Source organism: Seriola lalandi, unplaced genomic scaffold (genome assembly GCF_002814215.2).
Source record: "Seriola lalandi dorsalis isolate HSWRI2012SDOR001 ecotype SW California unplaced genomic scaffold, Sedor1 jcf7180002054898, whole genome shotgun sequence".
NCBI classification, from domain to species: Eukaryota; Metazoa; Chordata; class Actinopteri; order Carangiformes; family Carangidae; genus Seriola; species Seriola lalandi.
This window is the reverse complement of record NW_019525450.1, coordinates 4,908,690-4,928,032: the sequence shown is the minus strand read 5'-3', so window position 1 is coordinate 4,928,032 and position 19,343 is coordinate 4,908,690. Positions and strand designations below refer to the sequence as shown.

At 41.0% G+C, this 19,343-nt stretch overlaps 1 protein-coding gene across 2 annotated transcripts in view; it reads right to left on the bottom strand.

The window, feature by feature from the left end:
- Positions 1–19,343, bottom strand: part of thsd4 (thrombospondin type 1 domain containing 4) — a 45,310-nt gene that overhangs the window by 12,509 nt on the left and 13,458 nt on the right. The window lies entirely within an intron of this gene.

Sequence of the window (19,343 nt, the reverse complement as noted above, 5' to 3'; positions counted from 1 at the left end):
TCCTAACACCCATAAAAAGCTTGTTAAATATGGCAAATACCTCAGCAACGCAAACCAATGTGTGGCTGTTGAGACAGTGAGTCCAGAAGTCAGAGACCATTGTCCTATTCACTAGAACAGGAAAGTGGAAAAAGGAAAATTTACAGTGTCTGATAAACGATAAAAAACAAGTGAAGCTGTAAGACAGACAGACAGACAGACAGACAGCAGGGAGAAGATAAGGAGGCAGAGAAAGGTAAAGGAAAGGGAAAAGAGGGAGAAAGGAGAGATGAAAAGAGGTGGCCCCGGGTGGACTGAGGCAGTTGGGGTGAAATCAGGAGGAGAGTCTGGCTGTCTCCCACCCGTAGCAGCTCACTCCGTTCTGGGACAAAACACCACCTGGGCCAAAACAAACATGAAGTGCCTCCTTCCACACAGGAAATAAGTGATGAGAGAAAAGAACAGCAAACTAAGAGTACTGAGAAAAATAAAACAAAAGTACCCAACGCTTCTGTGGTCAGCGTGGAATTAATGCTGCAGGACAGCATGGGGCTGAATAAAACCAGGATAAAAATCACCAAACACAACACAATAACATTCAGGGAAGCACTGCTGCATTTCATGGACTCACGTTACAGATCAGTGAATATAAAACAGCTCAAAATGCTAAGAGTCCGGTGATAAAGGGATACATAATGCATGGTAAAAACCCACTGGAGGACATTTTAACTAGCTACAATAAGTCCACCATGGAAAAACAAATAAAAATGCAGTCAAGGAGAGCTGTTGGTGACATGACTACCAATGAATATCTCCATTTTCACCATAAAATACTTTCAAACTAAAACAACACAGTCATAGCAGCTAGGCAGCATTTGCCTGAAAAAGGGAAAAATGTTCCTCTCATAAAACAGACACTGACATGGTGAGAGGTTATCTGTGGCCATTTGGACGGGAAAATGTCTGAATCAAAGCATATTCATCCAGGAGAGTAGAATAAGCAGAGTAATTTACTGACACAAAATCTGAATTGTCAATTTAATATCATATGACTGTGGATTTAAAAACGCACAGGGTTTTCCTTCTTCTGATTTGGGAAGAGCCAAGAGGTTTTATGGCTCCAGCGCAGAACGCATTAGAGAGTTAAGGGACTACTTGATATGTAGTGATTTGGACAGTTGCACCATTAAAATCACTAAACTGTCAGGACAAACTTTTCAGCCTTGCAGTAGCATGCGGCACAAAACACTAACATCTTAATCTGCCCCTGAATAATCCCCCAGATTGTCACATCTGCCCTCCAGGCTGTCTCTGACAAATGTGACCTTAACCATGAACCCATCAAAATGAGGTGTCGCTGGTGTCAGGGCACATGAGTGAAACCACGGCTTGGTGAGAGCAGAGACACAAATCTCAGTGTTGCTGATGAATGAGGATGCAGCGTCGGAGTCTTGGTCTAGTTTCTTCGAATCAATGCTTTTTTCACCTTCACTCTGTGGGTGGCTTGTGGCATCTGTTGAGGGAAATCGCCCTGTTTTCAGTGGAACTTTAACAGGATTTTTAAAATGTCGCTAAAACCCACCTTCATCTGGAAATAGTTATATGTGTCAGGACAGTGGAGTCCACTCCCAGTCAACTTGCAATCACTGAAAACAACATCATCTTAAAGTAAATCCTGATGGTATTTTCCCACAAGATGCAGCTGGGTTAAACTCATCATACTGCAGAGTTTTTCTAACAAACTGATCCCACACAGTTTTGCCAAAGGCGCTTGTCACTAGAGATTTTTTCTACTCCCAGGAAACACAACAAGACATTCAGAGTTAGACACAGACATACTGAGAGGTAAGATTTAGTGTCTTTCTTATTGACGTATAAGCTTACCCCCAGCGACCTATAGATCAATGATGGCAGCACTTTTCTTCCCTTTGCAGCTTTAATGTTTAAATACAGAAAATAAACTAAGGCAGAGATGTAAACATTGGGGTCTGGGCCAAGTGCTGACTTGCTGTGCTGAGCTTTATGGTTAGTAGCCACCAAGTGAACTGTGAACTGTAAACCGTGGGGCTTAATGTTAATTGTAACAGACAACACGAGTGTGTTGGGTCCTAAATTTAGTCAAAAAAATTGAATTAATGCCTTGCGGTTGTATTCCTCTGCCAAGCAGCCCAGTTTCAGGAAATAGGGCCACAATCTGCCCTTCTATGTTACAGCGTTGAATAATGGAGAAGTGTTTTTAAAGAACATTATGATGTCACAGTGAAGTTGACCTTAGACCATTTGGATATTAAATATCATCACTTCATCATTTTATCCTATTAGACATAATTAGTGTATGAATTCATGAGTTATGGTCAAAAAATTGTTTCGTGAGGTCACGGTGACCTTGATCCTTGACCTTTGACGACCAAACTAAACCTGAAAACATGATGCCTCCGGCCCTGGCTTTTGCCGGCGTGGAGACATAGCAATGAACTTCTGGGGTCGTGTGATTTTGGGGACCTTAAAAATAGAAGGAAGGGACTTACAACTGCCTTTCATTTAACCTCTTAAACCCAAGACTGTCTTTCACTTCCTTTACTTCAAGTCTTAAGGCATAGCTACTACATCTCCTCAGGCTACTCAGAAATGCCATAGTTGGGCATGTGAGTGATGTGAAAGCAGTATTAAATGGTTTCAGGCCACTTGGCGGCGGTGGAAACAAGCTATTAACACAAAATTGACATTTTCTTTTTTTTTCATTAAGTTAATATGGTGAAGTTTAGCAAATAGAAGCCCACTACACAAACACATCCAGTAGATATTAGTAAAGCATTAGAAGTCATTTGGACTTGTTTTATTGAGAGCAACTGCTCTCAATCATCGCCTGCAGAGTCAGGTGATGATTCACAGTGGGTTCATCACTACAAACAACCCCTCTTACATTACACACAGTCATAGACTCATTGTTACAATAGAAATATTGGTTAGTGCAGCTTAAAGGGGGTAAATAGACAAGCACAATAAATGTGTTGGTGGTATTTATGGGTAACATGCAATTAAAGCTTAAATGTGCTTAGAAAAAAATCCCATACTGCACTGAATACACATTGTAACTTACACCTCAAACAACTTTCAGCAGCTAGGTTCTTATAAGGCCACATTCTTCAAACTGAGTTTCACACTGAAGCCCAGATACAAGTGATGATTTTCACAGGCCCTGTTTGCTGTTTCACTTGTGTTTCTCTACACATGTGTGCAGAGGCGTCTCTTCTCTGAAATAAAGATTTAGAGGCGATGAATAACTTTCTAAACCAATATCAGAGTGTGTGGGAGGGAAAGTGGCAAATATCAGCCATTGGTAATACTCCCGGCAGTAAACATGCACAATGTCAGGATATACAGTTGCACAGGCTCTAAATCTCTTCCCGACAGCTCTGGCATAATGTTACAGTTCCCTTGCAATAATAGAGCTTTTATCCTTGTAGGAGGCCTGGTTTGTGGCTCCACACTAGGAATGCAAATATGAATAAAAAGTTAATGCTCAGAATGATATCATGCTTAAATTAAGAACAGCACTAGATGTAACATGCAGGCTTTTAACTCCTCTTCACTGTAGTCAATTAAGTTTAAGGCTTTACTCAATTTACTACAGGCTTACATGGCGCTGGACCCTTGCAAAGAAGAAGAGTGTTTGAATATGTTTCTGTACTTTAAATGAGCCCTGTTAGTTTTGCAGCGGTTCAATCCACAAGTCTTTACCGAGTGCGGTGGGATATCATCACACAGGCCTGGAGCCTCAGGCAAGATATTTGAAGCGGTTTACTCTGTGACCAAGATATTGCTTTTATTTAGAGGTTATTTACACTGCCTTATTAACATCTTTTTTGACCCATAATTGGCATTATTCTGGTGTCTTTCTGAATGAACTGTATCTCGGACCTCAGCAATGGCTATTACATGTATTCAAAAACACAAAGGATGTGAGAGGGTTTGGAAAGTGAAGGCACCAGTTTCTGTGTTTAGCATGTACACATTGTCAGCCAGGCTTTGGGGTGCTGAGAAACGATAATCTACAACTGACAGAGGCGTCAAGCTCAAGGCTAACAGCTTGACTAACACCAGCAGATGCTTACGGCTAAAGCTACGAGCTACACTGCATCAGCAGCATCCAAATGTGGGCAGCTGCTTTACATACACACAAACCACTGTATATTCACTAAAAGCTTCACAAGCTGCAAAATATATCTCCCCGTCACCTTTTTCTTCTATCTCTGAAATGTATCCAAGTTATTAATTATTAGTGTCATCACAACTCAAATTGGTCTGGTCATACAGAAAAGGTGTAAAACACACACTTCAGGTGGTTAAATAAACAGTCCCAAACATTAATATCCAAACAACACTGTAAATCATCAGCAGTGAGACAGTATGTCATTATACATCCTATCTTGTTTATTGGGGCTTTGACAGACAGAGCTCAATGCAAGTTTTACATTTATGTGACTGCTACCTCTTTCTCATGTCCAGACTTGGTCTTGTCCGTTCCCACAATGCTATAGGTCAGAGAACTACTGTCGGTACCACGGCCACACTAGACATTAAAGAATATGAACTTAAACAAAATGTAAGATATCACCGTGATGCACTGAAGCATCATGGGTATTGCCCCTGTGCAGCCAGTGTCAGAGCAGCTTTGGATTGCAGTAAAAACTGACAGTCTTACCCAGAATTACTCTCACTGTTACATGCTGCTGGTCCAAATGCTGAAAAAGAACAATGAAACGAGGAGGTTATGAATAAAAGGATGTTTTCTTAGCCTGGAGATGGTGCAGTGGTTAAACGTCCTCAAGTCTGAATCCACATGAATCCACACTGGCTGAGGCTCAGATCCCACCAGAACCTTCTAACCTGGGTCTTGGCAGTTTCAGCTTTATTCAGCTTTTTCTACTGACCGCAAAAAGCAAAACAAAAAACAATAATGTGAGACATGGACTGTGTCTCCTTCAAAACATGTTTCCACTAACTTCAAATGTACCATACCAATTACAGTACTGTAAACAAAATGAACAAAAGTTCCATTACAATGCTGAAGGGTTTTATCTCATTCATGTCAGCAAACAGAGCGGTTCCTACCAGGCAAAGCTGGTGGGACATTAGCACTGCTCCTCACAGTAAAACGCTATGATCTGTACTCTATACTATAAAAATGTATCCCAGAATTGGATGTAATGCTGCATTTTAACCCATATCAGTGAGCACTGAGTTAAAAGGGGTTGTTTGCTGAACACTTTGGGAGTTTCTACAGCTCTTCACACATCGAAAGTTTTTAATGTTCTGAGGCAAACGGCCAATGAAGTTATCATGACGTGGTCAGCTGTGACACACCATCTCATCTGGAAAAGTAATATAGCCTTAACTTGGCTTCCATGTTGAGAATACAGAGGCAACATCGTCCCAAAGACAAAGAATTTACAGTAGAAGTGACCTCTAGACACGATGCTGTGTCTGGAGATGACATTACTTAGATCTTAGAAAGATCTCATGGACACAAAATAAAAAAAATAAATTAACTGAGGTTTTAAAATTAGGTTTAGATTAGGATAAAATATGGCAAATAATAGACCCCCCCTCTCTTTCTTATGACATGCACAATGTGGCTGCCATTGCTACCAGCATCTGCCTCCCACATGCTGGGATGCTGCGGGTCTTTAACTGGTTTTAATGAGCAGGGGCAGGCGACACTGTTTTTACTTCAGTCAGCACTTCAAACGCATCTGCATGTATGGAAGCAACTGCCAGCGAGTTCACATCTGACATTCTCACTAATAAACTAACTGAACCACCGACTACCCCTGATTTACTGTCTGTACTGTGCGAAGTATGTACAGTAAGTACAAAATATTACACTGGACATGATTCAGGGCACATCTGTTATTTGCACTGATATTCCGAAGACTATGCCAACAGAATAAATGTATCGCATGACCTAAAACATATTGTTTTCTTAACTTTAATGCAATGAGATTTAGGATATGGGAAAGGAATATATCATTCACTAAACTCCTCCCTTAAACAGTGGCTGTCCAATCACAGCCTAGCAACTGTAACTATAGGGAGTTTATTGCTCTACCGTAAACTGTAATTGTTAGCTTACTACCTAAAGTAGTAACAGAGCGATACTTCCAAGGCCAAGGAGCATGCCATTAATTATATTCATCCATAGAGCCATAGGGTTTCGTTAAAAAAGGCCCACTCATGAATACCATATACCCTGTTTAGTATTTCTCCTCTGTGTGGAAAGTGGTTCTGGATGCTATCAGATTTGGGGGGTAATGCTGGCAGCTCTTTAGTGGGTTTCAATCCTGGCCAGCGTTACCCGAAATGAATGGTAATACCAAACAGAGTTTAAACAAAATAACAGCCTGGTGTTGCATTTTTACACATAATACACTGCAATGCAAGAGCAGTGCTGTTGGTTTATTTATTTCCATATCTTCTGCATGGATCATCAATTGGTGAGGATGCCAACATTTTGCCATGCAGCTTCTGGTCTTTTACCACATTGTGTACATCTCCACCAAGTGCATATTTAAAACCCCCACAGCATTTTCTACCAACTCATTGTTGTCTTTTCAGATGGGAAAACCAGTGGTCACTGGTTACATTACATTTATATATCACTACACCAATGAAATATGAACATCAATAACTTTTTCAATAACGTCTGTAATGCTTTCATCAAAAACTATAAATAAATATGTCACTACATCACAAACTTGATTAAGCATTTTGGTTAAAAGAAAAAACTTATATCAGGCTATTTAGAGTCTATGATATCAAGTTTACCATCACACATCTAACGTGACGCAGTGTTCAGTGGACATTTTATCAAAGAAAGATGAAACTACAGTTTTTTTTCATGCAGGTGGCTCCAGGAGAAATTAAACTTGTATATTTACTACATGGAAGATGTGACTTCATCAATAGCTCAGAAGTTTCAGATTTATTTAATTAGTTCCTTTCTCTCAGATTTCAGTTCTTGCTCTGGGGTAATGGGAGCACTAACTGGACGACTAACTGTGGCTTGTAACTGCAAATAGAAACACAAATTCTGGTGTTTTGGATAGTAATCACTCAGCTTTCTGCTCTCCACAACATATCATTTCTCAAAATCAATAGCAACATGTGTCAAACCAAAATGGGAACACAGACAAACTGTAACTAGAGATGATCTGAGGACAAAAGTGGCAGTTGTGGTTTCAATAAATTTACAAATCGTGTTATATTGCTGTTTGTACCTTTTTACATCCTCTGGTTTATTTTAGTATTGTTCGGACAATCAAATCAGGTTATCATATCGACAAGACATCCTGTAAGACACAAGCATGAGCATTTGTAGCCAAGTGATGAAGACAGATGTAGGCATGAGTGGCAAGACCTTTGATCCCAACAGTAAAAAGAGGCCTCATCCATACCACAAACTGCCCTCACGGCCCGGGGCGAAGGGCACAGCGTCTTCGTTAAAGGCTCCCATGCTTGTAAAACACTCAGAAATAGCGCTGAGCATGGTGAATCTACACCTATTAAAACGCATTGGGTTTCACCTGACATCACTGCTCTGACTTGGATGGGCTGTTCTGGGAACAGAATGACAGAATAGTCTCCGCTGGGGATTAACGCTAAGAGACAATGGACTCGTGACATGATAAAAGGAGGACTTTCAACATTTTATGTCGTTAACGTAAGCAACAGATTATCAAATGAACAGTTACACTGCCACTGTTGTATTGACAGGAGCCGCACAAACTGTGGTTCTGACAAAAAATACTCAGTGATACACATTTATAAAACGGGTTGTTGCTTTGATGCCAGTGTTCTGTTTTGGGTCCTGGGGGACCACAGGCCCTCTGTCCTGACTGTTTTATCAGCTTGATGCTTCATGAATGCTCCTAATTTTTATAAGAATACAGCCAATGATTACTTCTGTTTGGAGTCCCCAGCTGTGAAACATGACTAAATACTATGGATTTTTATATCCTCTGTATCTGCGAGGATGAGCAGCACTGCCCCTCCCTCCCAAATCCCAAATTTGAATTTCTACTATTGGAGTTTTGTTCAAGTTTGTTCAAAAGAGGTCGAACAGTTCGACCTCTCTGGGGTCTAACTGACGCCAAACATAGTATGACATTCTGTAGGAAAACATCATGAATGACCTTTTGGCAAACAGAATGAACATACCATTTCTTCATGCATGGCCCATATAACATATAAAACATGAAACTATTTTTCTTAGTCGGCATAAAAACTTAAATATGCACCCTCGCTGAGGCAAAGGGAAAGATTTCCACTTCTTGCCTCTCTACATGCTGGGTTTTAATAAGGTGAGTGGATCAGAAGATAAAAATAAATATATTTAAGGAAGGACATGGTTGATTTTACAAATATTAGCAGTAAAGCTTTTGTCAAAACAGCAGTACCAGACAGAGAATACCTCTGCATTCTTATAGAAGGTGATGTGAGCTGTCTTTACTCTGTTCTTGTTTAGACTGGTGGTGGTTTGGATCTTACACTGTATGATGTAGGACACTATATTACTATGCAGTTCTAAGTGTGGGATGAATGTCTACTGTAGCCTTGGATCTAATTCTATCAAACACTCACGATGACTTCTGTCAACTTGATTTCCCCAAAGATGGAACCACTCTTATTTAGTCTACATCCAAAATATCACATGAGTAACTCAACCCACATTTTGTGCATTGACAGATTCCAACATTTATATAAAACTGATAACCATGTAGTTTAAAGCCATATAAAAGAGGCACAGACATCCTCATCAAGACCTTGGCCCCGCACGCGTTTGCATTAACAACCTCAGGCACCTCACAGCAGCCTCATTAATCATCAGCAAACAGGTGAGCTAAAACTAACTGAGCTGAGCCACAGGCAGCGACAGGCTAATTCAGGCTTGCAGTCTATCCCTAATAGAGTTCCAAGTACATCTTTATAGTCCCAGGACAGGCCTGACTCACCAAGTCTTCCACTAGGAGGGAAATCTAATCCCACAGGCAGCCCGTGAATGTGCTGAGGAAAAATAAACAGCTCCAAGAGCAAGCAGAGCCACAGTGAAAACAGCCATACTGTAAATACTTCCACTCAGTAGATGGACCTCAGATCATGGGGCTGCGCTGACAGTTACGGAGTGACACTGTCCAGTGCTGCTTACAAGCACTGGAAACTGGCTGGAAATGAGTACCAGGCTCACTTCCATCTACATCCGTGAATTTAGATGTCTGAATTAGAGCTTAATCCCCATGTCCAGTAAAACACAGGATTGCTCTTGGTGACAAGCATGCAGCGGCATGACAACCATGTCCCAAACCTTACAGCAGAGAGAGAGAGAGAGAGTCCAAAACAAATTTACACCGGGCAATGCAACGTGCAACGCAACCGTTACAGCCAGAGTTTTTGCATCCATGGGAATCCCCACTCTCTCCCAGGTTCCTCCAGGAGCCAACGGAGGTGAATCTGGTCTTACCTGTGACCGCGGCTTCCCCTGCACACGCATGTGGAGGCAGACGAGCAGCAGAAGAGCCAGTCCTGACAGCATTCTCTCATGTGGCCACAGAAATGTTCAACCAGTCACTCAGGCTTCCACACAAGTCCAGTGGCTGCTACCGTCAGCCTCTTCCTCGCCACTGCAGCTCTGAGAATGCCAAAAAACCCCTCTCACTACAGAGCTGATCTCTACGAGCTCCCCTTGTAAACTGAGCTGGGGGAGGTGCAGCTGGGGGAGGTAGGGGGGGACTGGAGCTTTTTTAGAGGAGGGAGAGTAAGAGGTAGAAAATGAATAGGGGGGGAGAAAGAGATGGGAGGGAGGGAAGGCAGAGAGAAGAGTGTGTGGCAGCTACTGCTGACAGCAAATTGGAAGCCAGGGAGGAAGTTTTGGGGATTATTTTCAATGTGACAGAAAAAGTAAGAGAGGAAGGAAATTCTTGCGGGGCTGAAATGAATGTGTAAGCAAAACCACTACGAAAACTGTGTGCAAATAATTGGCAGGTGGGCATGCCATCTTCACGGGATGCCAACAAAGAGGAATTACAGAATTACACAGTAAAGCATGCGCTCACCTTCATGCTTGTTCCTGATACTACAACCACACAAACCAGAAGTAAGGGCAAATAATAAGGTTCCAAGATCTCATGGACATCCTGAAGTGGAAATAGTCCCATATGAAAAACACATTTTTGTTTTTTTCTGCTCACTCTCTCAAGATACAGCAACAACAACTCAAAAACAATAAAAAACCCTTTTGCCCTCTTTGAGACTCAACTCATCATATGGTTTTCCTATTGCCCCACCATTGTTTCCACGACATTAAACCCTAATTCACCAAGACATACTGAAGGAGTACACTCTTCATCCTCCTATCTAACAGTTGGTTTTCTCATAAAATGATATAGACAGACCGAGCACATCGGGGATGTTGTGGCTGGACCTGTTCCTGCACAAAGAGACCTCTGCAAGCATGGGCCAGGGACGCATGAGATAATTGAAAACTTTTCTGTTTTGAAGTGGCACACGGAGACCACAACAGGCTGCTGCACGGTCTACCATATGCACCGAAAAAGCTGTGTGTCAGATTGGGCCGAGCACCACGGCACACATGGTGGGAGTGCAAAGGAAGGGAGAGGGAGGGAGAGCAACGAATGAACAGACAGGGTGATACGACACAGAAACAGAAAGAGGAAATAAAACTACTGCCAATCTTTATGGTGGGATTTTGACTTTTTGCAACTAATGGAGATCTTCCCTTGACTTTTACAAGCTAGTGTAAGTTTAGTGTGCAGGAGATATCTGCTTAACTCACTAAATACATTTGCTGTTATTTATGCCATAAAATACTGTGAGATTTGTAGTAGATCATGCACTGTTGTGAATATTATATGGATATTTACTTTCCTCTTTAAATTGCTGTTTTACTCACATTCAAATGCACTCACTGCATCAGATTTCTTCAGGTGTGGAAATGAAAGCTATCACTTAAAATAATACAGCTGCTTTTTAACCAAAGTACTACAAGGTTTATTTCGAGTAAGTAAAGTAAATGACCTATTTTCTAAAATAGAAAAATCAACAAATTTGGCTCACATTTATTATATCCTACATTAGGAGTATACTTGACATTATTCGTAACAGTACTAATACAACTACATCAGTTTTGATTAGATTGGCCATATCACAAAATCTGCATTAATTCGCTATTAGCTACAAGTGAGTTGTGGACATGGGAAATTAAAAAAAAAACAAGTTCAAAAACAGATTCAGTTTCGGAGAATCCAGTATACATACAAACATGCATCAGTTCAGTCCTTTGGGAAGATGCACGGATGCGGAGAGGAGCGGCAGATGAGCAAATAAACAGATACATATAAAGTATGGAGCCTTCTGTTCATTCAATTAAGGGACTACAGGATTCCCTTTGCCTTGACACTACCAACTGCTAATTTGCAATGTTTTAAACACCAGCTCACAGTAACATCAACAGCTTGGCACTTCAGATTTATGTGTGCACTCATTTGTATAGCATGTCAGCTAAACAGACTCAAATATTTGCTTGGTAATGATATTCATGTTGGCACTAAACTCAAGTCACAACCTGCCACTTTTTCCAATATTCTGCAACAGCAAGCAGAGACACTGAGTGCAAGGAAACAAATATCTCCACACCTGCAACTGGCGTGGCTTTTGCTGGAACAGTGTCAGCTGAGACACACACATATACACACACACACACACACACACACACACACACACAAACACACACACCAGGAAGCATAACATACAGTATTCACAGTAACAACAATCTCTGCAGTAAAACACAGCACAGCTGCAGACGTGTAGGCGGGGATTGGTCTTTTTCAGCAGCATATCCGTTGCGATGAACCTACAGACATGGTCTCCTGCTCCCCTTTTCTGCCTCTGATCTGGAAAGATCTCATTATGGAGGCATAGCACCCAGAGGTCGGGCGGGGCCAGACTGACTCTCCAGTACGCCCCGGGGTCTTTGTTTCCTTCAACAAGTGGGTCAGCCCTGAAGCAACCTTGGCTCCAGGCGCTTGATTCCTCCAGTCTGCAACTCACACACGTCAGAGTCTTGCTCTACAGCAGGTGGGCTCAACATTACTGTACACTGTGAGGGTCCAGCAGACACACGCTCATACAATAGCTGTATTCAGCTCCTTTTCTTTTACTCTGTCACATTTCCAGCCCTTCTTGGCGTTTGGTGGACGTTTAAGTCCAACGCTCATTAGCAGAGACATGACTGAAAACATTTTAGCAGGTGTGGCCTCAGTGGGAAACCCTCTACCTGGCAGCTGTAACACCTCTGTCAATAATCTGCCTTACATCATGCTCCATACATGCTCACACTGATGGATGAGAAAAGAGGAGGTAGGAAATCAAATCAAACAAATATCAGTCAACATCTCCAATTATTTATCGTCCCCCTCCTCCACACAGTCTAATCTGTTCACTTGATCAGTAAAAGTTGAGAAAAGGCAAAAAGTAGGAAGAGAAAACACATGATTTTTGTGCATCTGGGATATGTATTAGTCAGCAAGGCCAGGCATGTAGGTCCCCTGATTGCTCCCTTCAAGCAATGTATTTGACTGAAGAAGGCAGGAGTGGAATGAAGGGAGGAGAGCTGATGAATAAAGCAGGTCGAGAAGGGATTTGGGGCAAGGCAAGGTGTGGCTGTGGGAGACTGCTGTTTCTATTTGCTTCATTCATTCATTCAAAAAAAAAAACAGCTGACAGAGTCTGCAGAGAAGGATATAATATAGTTACTGTGCACCAGAGGTTCTCCTACCAGGTGCTATCCTGAAACAACTGTACTGCAAGCAGGGTTTCACTTCAACCAAACACCACAGCAGCTCATGTCAGTGACTGATCAATTACAAAACAAAAAAGTCAAAACAAAAAAGAATACAATAAATGAAATTACTTGAACTACTTTAGCCACAATAATGGGTGCAACTGTTCCCCAAGTATCATTTTAGAGACGTCTCTACAGTACTTTCCTTGGGACATCTGTTATTCACTTGTTATTCGTGTTAGTATTGTATTTCTACCACTTGTCAGAAACAGATTAAGAAAGAAATTATAAAAATTGAAACAGCCTATGAGTCTTTTATTAGAGCCTGTCGGCCCAGTAAATGTCTGAAGGCTTTCTGTTCTGTAAAGACTCCATCCAGAGCCACATAAGACATTTATATATTTATAATTCATATATAATTGTTTTCACTGCTTGACAAGCACCATGATGAGTAAACTGATTTTCATGCATTAATTAGTGTCCGTTAAATTTTGCACTTGTCATTCAGTATTATGGCTCGCAGAACAAAGTCATATCAGTGGCAAAAGAGGAAAGTAAACTGGTAACTTCAAAATATTAAACAAATAATTACGAAAATAATTTTGTATCACATAGACATTGTCAATTTCATCATGTTTTTTACAAAGTAGTTTGAACTACTCTTTCTAAGTAGCTTTAGTTAACTAAACTAGATTTCTCCCAAGTGTAGCCTTGCTGCAGTTCAACTTCTTCCAGTGTAAGTAATTGGTATTTTGCAAAACTATGCTTTAGCTTCCCCAACACTGAATCCAAAGCAGTAAAGGTCTGAGAGCATCAGAGGAACTATTGTGTGAACAGGAAGAGGCCTGAGGCTCCACCAGAGCTGAAGTGGACCGTAAAGAGAACTGGGTTCTCTTTAAATTAACTCACAATGCAATTATTAAAAAGGACTATATGTGTAAACGCCCTAATATTCTGTTGCTTCTAATTTTCTCTCTGAGTCATCATTTTACAATTAAATATGGCCAAAATCACAGCACAGCCGTTGTCTTTAACTTATGTGTTTGGTGATTTTGCCAGACGTCAAGGTTGCATGGATTTTAGTGCAGAGCAGCAGTTTCGACGTGGTTTGGAAGTTAACATGTAGTCTCAGAGGGCCGTGCTTCAGTCACTACTTCATATTTGTTCCATTGTCTGAAACAGAAACATGTAAATTACAACAGCTTTATTAAGAATTTGGCTGTATTAAAATACTGTTTATGTGGACACAGACAGTAGGAGAGAAACAAACAGATAATAGGCTGAAACCAGCTGACACTAGGCTGAATGCAAACAGCCTATGACGCAGTCCTGCCATATACTATATTTTGACCTAGTCTTGTTTTCAGTTAGTGAGAGTTGATAGCAGACACAGACTGTGGCCTGTAAAAGCTCCAAGCCTCTTTAATTACTCAACAGACTTGACCTCAACAAGAGGCTTTTGTGAAGCACAAAACTGTGACTGACTGACAAGACAAGGAATTAATGGACAAGATAAGTTCTGTTAACGCATTCATCTCTGTTTTATGTCTTTATAGACCTGCTGGACGCCTTTTGTTAATAAAGCTGTTAGACGGCATCAGATAAGAGTCATTTACAATGGTGTTTGACCCTGAGCAGCAGAAAACCTAAAGAACAGAAACACTCTCTAAGTGACAGATTGCACAGCCACTAACACTTCCTGATATGGCAACGCACATTCATCAATAGAGATTTATAATTAAGATGTGTTCTCACACACATATTCCCAATGACATATAATGACATACACATATAAATGCAACATTCAGTCACACACCCACACTGACACCTTCATTTCTTATCTTATTCTCAAATTACCTTAAATTCCTGGCGCCCAGCGAGCGCTGACCACACATTGAGAGATCCAGATCTCTGACATTCCAAACAAACCGATGAGGCATAAAATGTGCTCAACTGTCTCTTCAATTGACAGCCACCCAGATAGCAGCCAATCACTGTCAACAGCCGTCTGTCTGAGGAAGACCTGTGTGGCTGCCGAGCTCTAAAAATACTTGTATCTGTATAGTATACCCTCATAAATCTGTCTCAGAGACCGGACACTGGGACCTGCTGTGCGTCAGCCACCAAGCACAATATACATCAGCTGTCCCCCAATCACTATCATCAATCCATCTTATCAGCCATGTATCTATCTATCTATCTATCTATCTATCTATCTATCTATCTATCTATCTATCTATCTATCTATCTATCTATCTATCTATCTATCTATCATCTGTCCATCTGCTTGTCTCCACACAGAAACACACATACAGAACATAACTGAATGAATGACCACGGGTCAGTTAATGAAATCATGGTCATAGCAAGACAGGACTAAAGAGTGGAACACTCTGACAATGGTAAATACATCATAGAATATCAAAATGCCAATAATGATGATAATATATAAAACATCTTCCATATTGCAGTCAACTTTTCAATTTCCCATTTTTTGCTCCCTTATACTTTGGTCTAACCTCCTTCATCTACTCTTGTTCATTTGAATCAAGACCAAGAGAAAGAGTGCATGATTCTGATTGTGCAAATACTTTCTTTATTTCGGCTGACATAAATATTTGAGAGTTGTTGTTATGCTGAGCTGGCAGAATATGATCAGGAAATGGAAGTTCAACACAAAGCTGGCTTGACTTTTGCTTTTCCTGTGGTCCCATATTCCTGTGTGGTACCATACCACCATACTCCAGACAATGTATGAAAGTTGCCTTCATACAAACATTTATTTATACTCCTTTTATGTTTTTTTATTTGTGAGTGAGGAATTTTAAGAGAGAAAAAAAGCGAACTGAGTAACAAATAAAGCCATTACTTTACGAAAATTAGCAGACCAAATGTAAAATGCAGGAAATGAACAGAGAAACCACCAGTGTGTTGAAAACATATCAAATGGGACAAATGGGACACTATGCTTATACTATTCTCACAGCTTGGAGGAGGCCACACTTACAAGGTTAAAGACTCCCCTGTCTCCCAAAGAGAGACTTTATGAGCTGTAGCAGAGCCCAGCAGAAGTGTGACAGTGCAGAACAAGTGTCTAACCCCCAAACCCTGAGCACTCAAGCCTACCAGAGTAACACAGGCCACACAGAGCCAGCAAGGGCCAGTGAGAGCCAGTAGGGGGGACAGCAGGCCCCCTATCAAGATCCAGGAGGTTTAGGCCAAACTTAGACATCAATCTGTCATCTCCTTCACATCTTAACTTCTCAGCTGCCACTTGTCTTAACTAACCTCCAACTGGAATTCTCATATTCAAGCCTTCTTGACAGCAACAAATGCCCTAACAAGTGTGATTAAGGATACTGTTTCGCTAAAGCTCCAGGGCTGCTGCTCTATAGCTGAACCTGACCTTTGACTCCCTGTGGAGGGAAGTTAGAAAAAGCAGTAGCTCTATTCCAGAGGATAAATTGAGCATTACTTAAAAGCCTATACTTAAGTTCATTCATGTTTTGTTTTCTTTACATTACAGGCGAAGCCATACTTGCACGAAGACGAATTCCTGGCACTAAAGTGTTTCAAAAACTGACCTCAGGCTACGCACATGCCCCAAAATCCATCAACTCTGGATGAAGATTCGCTGTTACATTACTAATGTCATAAAAATGTAGTCTGTATTCTGTCCAAAGCTTTATATATAAGGAGACTATACAGTGTTATCTGCTTTTCTACAATCACCGAAATATTAGACAGCTGTTATGATTGGATGAAAAATCGTTCTGAGCAACTGAAAGATGCCTGGAGATCCTTCTTTTCAGGACTAGAACTGAATAAGGAAAAGTAGCTGCATATGAAGGAATGTCCTATAAGATGCAGGAGTACAATTGGCTGTGTGAGCTGTTATTACAATTGTATCTGATAGACCACACTGTCTGTATGACAATGTTGTTCTGTGAGGTTTTAGGTAAAAAAAAAAAAATGATAGTAGCAGTGAGCTGAGCTAATCTGGTATTTCACTAAACACTGTGAACAGAGGTGGTGGAGTACTTTCACTGGGCGACAGACCCATACATTAAAGAATATCAGGGAAAACTCTGTAATAGTACTACAGTAAGAGAACTGTAAAATAGAAATCAAAAAGTAACTCACATGTTCGTTAATTCGTTAGCTATACCGCTAACCCCATTACCCTGCTCTTGCCCAGTGTGGGCAGGGTACAGATTCGACAGGTCGCCAGTCTATCACAGGGCCGTCATATAGAGACAAACAATCATTCACGCTCACATTCACACCTACAGGCAATCTAGAGTCGCCAATTAACCTGTTTGTCTTTGGATTGTGGGAGGAAGCCAGAGTACCCAAAGGAAACCTCCGCAGGCACAAGGAGAACATGCAAATGTGGTTTTCAAAATCTGCAAAACTATCGGTTATGTCTGTATGATTATTAATATTGGATAAAATGTCATGTTTTGGGGGGACATTAGCTTGCTACCAGTCTTTTTGTTTGTTTCTCTTAATCATAGTATTTAAATGAATCAGAACCATAGTAAGTTTTTCAGTTTCATTGTTCAGATTGCCATTTGTCAAAATTAAATAAAAGTGAAGGAATAAAGAAATGTGGCAGACTGATGAGCTTTACAGTCTTTACAGTGTTTTCTCCTTGATGTTTGGTGTTTTACTAATTAGGACTGCTGTGTTATGTTCCACAAGCCAGCAAGGCTACCAAAAACCTAGGCTACTGATGCCTTCAGCTATTTCCTTCAGTCACATGACCCTTACATTGCACGTCCCTCAAGTGTCTTCTAAAAATGTCTGAAGAAATCATACATTCAGAAGAGCTAAAGATCTGTCTAAATCCCTAGACTGATATTACAAGGACTAATTGTAAAGACAGCATTTTTCTTCAGTGAATACACATCATATCTGGTACTGTGAGTCCAATAACTGAAGACAGGCTCTTCTGACATGAATCCATAACCATCTGCAGTGGGTAATGATGGGGAACACCCTGTGAGTTTGCAGCTGGGGCTTGTCGTGACAGAGATGAGACTGAGGTATCTCCACCAGTCTGTGCCAGGCAGGCTGTATATCAGAGCACTCATCCCCCTTTTAACAAGTCTGCCTGTCCACCTCAGCGGGGAATGCATTAAACAGATGCAGCTGTCAGAGGAGAGAAGTGAGGAGCGGCCCAGGCTGTTGTTTGATGAGTTTGGGCCTGAGCCCTGCGCTCAGGGTGCTGGGAAACATGCCAGTCAGGGAGGAAGGCTGTGGCTGGGACCTTGACATTACACTGGGTCAGACACGGCCTCGTTCTATCTGTCATCTTTATTAAGAGACAACTATACGTCGTCAAAACCCATGCTGTAGTCTGCTGTTGAATTAATGCTGATATAACCGGAATTAAAACATTTTACAGGCTCGTGAGAATATTTGGCACATTTCTCATCCACATACAACACACAAGTCAACAAGATTTAAACTTCAGCTTCCGTAACTGATTCACTGACTCAGATTTCCTGTTATTTCATCATCGTCTCCAACCTAACTGTGCTGTGCAGAAGGAAGTCGTGCAAACCAAGTACTGGGTCTATAATAGTCCAGGCAAGATAGATTTTTACCCTCAGCTGGGCCCACCACCGGCAGCAGAGAAGTGTGTGGTCAGTGATCGCCCTTTAAAAATACACACACCCTTCTCAAATGCACTTCCTTGGTATAAAGGGAGAGAAGTCGCAGCTGAATGGAATTCCCACCATAAAGGGATCTTTCTTTCACTGTTCATCTGAAATGAGTAACCACATTCAAGGGAGTTTCAGCGCCTCAGAGCTGGCGTTTTCAATGTGCTCTACACACATGTGAATCATAAGAAATGTTCAGTGTTTCTACTTTAAAAAAAAAGTTCACCTAAAAAAACTCATCAAAGGATACCAAATGTATTCAACATAGTCCTATAATTTTACTAAACTGACGTAGTGCTTTCCTTCCTAGTTCATATGCAACATATTACTTGATGCAATAAAACATAACTAAAGAAATAACTGCAAATCACATTATATATAGGATTTACAGTTCAGGGAAAAAGCCTATGTCATGTCATAGTAAGGCACTGGCACTGCAGTTGTTTGAACCACATTGGAATCAAATAGTATTTTTGTAGCATTTCAATCTATTTCCGAGGAACATTAGCTATTTTATACGATATGTTTATGCAGCCAAAAATGATTAGTGCAAAGATCTATTGGTAATGAAGGGAGAGTGTTTGAGACTCCATTTAAGCTTTTAGCAACTGAACATTATACTAATGTACAGAGACAGAGAGCAAGAAACTAACATGAAGATACTGCAATCGTTCAGTCCAACACTGAAATCATTCTTGCAGACCACTGAAATAAAAAAAAAAATGTTTTTGTATGTGCACTCCAAACCCATTTATTTCATCAGTTGTCTGCTGAGCCACCCAATAAAGAGTGCAGAGCTACTCAGCAGTTTTGAAGCATCTCTTTGGAGTCATCTG